Here is a 4,884-nt window from a genome sequence, read left to right on the forward strand (position 1 = left end):
TTCTTCTTCTTCCTTCTTCTTCTTCTCCTTCTTCCTTCTTCCTTCTTCCTTCTTCCTTCTTCCTTCTTCCTTCTTCCTTCTTCCTTCTCCTTCTTCCTTCTCCTTCTCCTTCTCCTTCTCCTTCTCCTTCTCCTTCTCCTTCTCCTTCTCCTTCTTCTTCTTCTTCTAAACACAGAATCTATGTAGCGCCAGCTGACTGGGCCTGGACTTGCCCAGGATGCCTTGAACATAAGAGAAACACATGCCTTTGCCTCCTGAGTTCCGAGATTAAAGGTGTGCACTGACATAGCAGGTCTGTTTCCAAACTCTTTGAAGAATAGTTTCCATTGCTCAAGATCATAATAAAGAAAAGCACTTTATGCCCCTCAGCACTGCCATCCAGTTAGTGATAGGCAACCAGGTCTAGGAGCCTGGCAATTTTTCTTGTGGGGGATAAGGGAGTTTTCAAGGTAGGGTCTCACTGTGCAGCACTGACTATCCTGGAACTTGCTCTGTTCTACCTGTCTCTGCCTTCAGAGTGCTTGGGATTAAAAGCACATGCCACTACACCCAGTGTGATGGTTTGCATATGCTTGGCCAGGGAGTGGCACTATTTGGATATGTGGCCTTATTGGAGTAGGTGTGTCCCTGTGGGAGTGGGATTTTATACCCTAGTCCTAGCTTCCTGGAAGTCAGTCTTCCACTAGCAGCCTTCAGGTGAAGATGTAGAACTCTCAGCTCCTCCTGCACCATGCCTGCCTGGATGCTGCCATGTTCTCGACTTGATGATAATGGACTGAACCTCTGAACCTGTAAGCCAGCCACAATTAAATACAATTAAGAGTTGCCTTGCCAGGCAGTGGTGGCGCACACCTGTAATCCCAGCACTTGGGAGGCAGAGGCAGGCGGATTTCTGAGTTCAAGGCCAGCCTGGTCTACAGAGTGAGTTCCAGGACAGCCAGGGCTACACAGAGAAACCCTGTCTCGAAAAACCAAAAAAAAAAAAAAAAAAGAAAGAAAGAAAAAGAGTTGCCTTGATCATGGTGTCTGCTCACAGCACTAAAACCCTAACTATGACACCCGACTTCTGGCAGTCTTGAGATTACGGTAAAACTGTGTGTGAGAGACTGATTTAGCATAAATGCCCCTCTCTCTATGCCTGTTTCCTCTAGGATGTAAAACTCTGGTCTAGACGTGGCCTGTAGGTTCACCATCCATCCACTGTTGTTATACAGCCCGAAAGGAGGATTTTTTTTTTTTTTTTACATTTCTAATAAGGAAAACAACCAACCAACCTCTTGATTCATGACAATTACATAAAAATTATTTCCATTCAGCTTTCAGTATCTATAAATAGAGTTATAGTGACACACTGTCTCATATATTGTCTTTTGCTTTATTCATGAAACATAATTGAACAGCCACCCCAAATCTAAAACACTTATCACTAAAACTATTGGTTTTTGAAATTAAATTTACAATATAATATAAAATATAAGTGTATCTACAAGAGTTTGCCAACCCCTGAAGATCATTCTAAATTCTATTTCTAAGCAAATTAACCACATAGAAGGAACTTTACCCAGATGAGGTTCAATAAGCCACACTTGATGACCCATAAGAAGTCACGTCTTGAAGAGTTAAGCGGCAAGTCCACAAGTGCAGAAACCTGACAGCTCCAGGTGAAGTCGTTCCACCTGCCTCCTCTACCGAGGATGACGAACAGAATGGCTGCAGTCGGGGTAAGCCGCACCGGAACTTTAAAGTCGTTTAAAACCTTCCCTCCGCCTCAGTTTCCACCCCTGTAAATGGTACTCACATCACACTCACCTCGCTGGGCAGCGGTGAAGGTGAACGAAAGGACGCGCCGACGGGGATGGCTTCGAGCTGCGGTCACTGTGACCCACCCTGGGCGCCACCGGGCGAGGCTGCGGGGCGCGCGGAGGAGCCAGCGTGGGCAGGAGGCCCGCGCCCGCGCCTTCGGGTCTCGGGCCTGGCTTCGGCCCACCGCGCCCGTGAGGAAGGGGAGAGCCGGCCTTCTCGCGTGGTTCCACCTCCTCGCGCTCCCGGGAGCCGTGCGCGTACCTAGGAGACACAGGCAGCCTTCACTCCCCGGAACTCGCCCGGCGTCTCCAGGGCAACGGCCGGAGCACCCAGACTCCTGCGCGCGACGTACCAACAAGAAACGCTCTCATTGGCTGGAGTGTCAGCCTTGTCAGCCAATCGGAGCGGGCCCCTGCGCCACTGGCTGTTTGGGCGGACGCCTCGGTTCGCTGTGCGTTGTGTCTCTGACTCCTGCGCGTGGGAACGCTGCTGGCTGCTGCGCTCCGCTACCTGCAGGACTTAACCGTTTTGTTCTATTTTGCTTTGGTTTTGTTGTTGCTGTTGTGTTTTATTTTGCTTTGGTTTGTTTTAAGCAGTGTCTCACTAGTGCAGCCCGAACTAGCGTCGAACTCGTGGCTATCTATCCTCCTGCTTCGGTCTCCGGCTTGCTAAGGTTACTGGCCATCACATACTACCACTTGCACGCGCGCTTTATGAACGCGAGTTTACAAACTGGAACTCCCCGCATTCACCAAAACAAGCGCATTGCTGCCCAAGACCTGGAGCAGATGTTCTGAAGATGATGATTGGAAACCCAGGCGACACGCAAGCAGGGCTAGATAGGGAGCTGGAACTGTAAGGCTTTGACAAGATAAAAGAAATCATTAAAACCCTAGGTTGATGAAATAGATTCTATTGCTGGTAAAGGATAAAAGTCTATTACGCCCCAGTAGCTTAGGAACATTTGTATAGTTTGAATACTTTTTGAATTTGTGTTTGCGCAGGCCCTGATTGTTGTGTGAACTCATGTGTTTGCCGATTGTTATAGCTTTTTGCCAAGAATTTGTGGACTTTGGTTGCTAGGCCACAGGTAAAAAAAAAACTTCCCTGGTAACCTGCTCCTGCACAGGACACCAACCCCTCACCCCTCCTATACCCATTCTTTGTAAATCATCTCAAATCAGGAAGCTAAAACTTGTCAGAGAGACTAGAGCAAGTGTCTCCCCATTTTCGGGAGTCTTACAGAACTTTCTCACAAAGATCAGCCTGCCTCTGCCTCCCAAGGTCAGGGATTAGATGTATGCACTACTTAGAAAATAGTTTAAATACCAGAGGACGGGGAAGCAAACCCCCTTAAGAAAGGTGTCAGAGAAGTTGACCGGTTTTTGAGCAGAAAAACCTGATAAGGAGAGGTTAGTATTTTTTTTTTTTAAGATTTTATTTATTTTTGTGAGTACACTGTTGCTGTCTTCAGATATACCAGAAGAGGGGGGTGGATTCCATTATGGNTGGTTGTGAGCCACCATGTGGTTGCTGGGAATTGAACTCAGGTTCAGGTAGAGCAGTCAGTGCTCTTAACCGCTGAGCCATCTCTCCAGCCCAAGAGGTTAGTATTTTGGGAGTTAATGAAACCCTTTAGGGAGGAGCTCCACACTGCTGGAATCCCTGGTGGCAAAGTGTCCTCTAAGGATGATTTAAATAACAATAAGGGGCTGCAGAGATGGCTCAGCAGTTGAGATCACTGGCTTCTCTTCAAGGGGACACTGGTTTGAATCCCAGCATTCTCACAGCAACTGGCTGTAACTTCAGTTCAGGACTATCTCCAACGCCCTCTTCTGGCTTCTGCAGGCACTGCACAATGTGGTACACAACAGGCAAAACACTCATACACATAAATTTTTTTTAAGATTTATTTATTTAATATATGTGAGTACACTGTAGCTGTCTTCAGACACACCAGAAGAGGGCGTCAGATCTCATTACAGATGGTTGTGAGCCACCATATGGTTGCTGGGATTTGAACTCAGGACCTTTGGAAAAGCAGTCGGTGCTCTTTTTTTTTTTTTTTTTGGTTTTTCGAGACAGGGTTTCTCTGTATAGCCCTGGCTGTCCTGGAACTCACTTTGTAGACCAGGCTGGCCTCGAACTCAGAAATCCGCCTGCCTCTGCCTCCCGAGTGCTGGGATTAAAGGCGTGAGCCACCACTGCCAGGCTCACATAAAATTTTTAACAATGAATGTTACAGCTCCCCCCCCCCCATATTGTAAGAATTTGAAAACTTGTGTAAAGCTGGGCATGGTGGCACACTCCTTTAATCCTAGCACTTGGGAGGCAGAGGCAGGTGATAAGGATCTCTCTGAGTTCAAGCTCAGCCTGGTCTACAGAGTGAATTCCAAGACAGCCAGGGCTACACAGAGAAACCCTGTGTAAAAAAACAAAAACTAACCAAACAACAACAAAATGAGGAGGTGGGGGTGGGCAAGGCTTGTTTTAAAAAAAAAACAAAACAAAAAAAAAACATTAACAGTAAGAATCATGGTGCATAATTTAACCAAAGAAAACAGCCTTGTTAATATGCCAAGAGGTTAAAAAATATATTGCCAACTTTGACTTCAGAAAAGTATAGACCAGGGGGCTGGAGAGATGGCTCATCGTTAAGAGCACTGACCATTCTTCCAGAGGTCCTGAGTTCAATTCCCAGCAATCACATGGTGGCTCACAACCATCTATAATGGGATACGATGCCCTCTTCTAGTTGTCTGAAGACAGCTACACTGTACTCACATACATAAAAGTATAGACTGCAAGAGGGTAGAGGAACAGGAAGAAAAAAATATTAAAATTGTGTAAACAGTGAGTCTTGGCAGTGAGACCTCTGCCTGTGCACACTCAGGAAGCCAGGGCAGGAGGATCATTTCAAGTTCAGGGCTAGCCTGTTTTACACAGAGATTCAGGCCAGACAGGGCCACATAGAGCCATTCTCTAAAGCACAAATATAGCACAAATAGTATAGTACACTTACTGGATCCAATTTCCATCACTCAGTTCTTGAAGACTGTTAAGTGAAAAGTTTGAAAAGGG

At 46.5% G+C, this 4,884-nt stretch overlaps 1 protein-coding gene across 3 annotated transcripts in view; it reads right to left on the reverse strand.

Moving 5' to 3' along the window:
• Positions 1–2,098, reverse strand: part of Cabin1 (calcineurin binding protein 1) — a 110,091-nt gene extending 107,993 nt beyond the window's left edge. For 2 of the 3 annotated variants that reach the window (XM_029542698.1, XM_021204736.2), the window contains exon 1: positions 1,810–2,098. The gene's annotated coding sequence lies outside the window, so the exon portion shown is untranslated. Of the gene's footprint in view, positions 1–1,798 lie in introns of all 3 variants that reach the window. The other variant, XM_029542697.1, reaches the window with a different exon arrangement.
• Positions 2,099–4,884: the final 2,786 nt, after the last annotated feature.

Source organism: Mus pahari, chromosome 9, assembly GCF_900095145.1.
Source record: "Mus pahari chromosome 9, PAHARI_EIJ_v1.1, whole genome shotgun sequence".
Classification (NCBI taxonomy): Eukaryota; Metazoa; Chordata; class Mammalia; order Rodentia; family Muridae; genus Mus; species Mus pahari.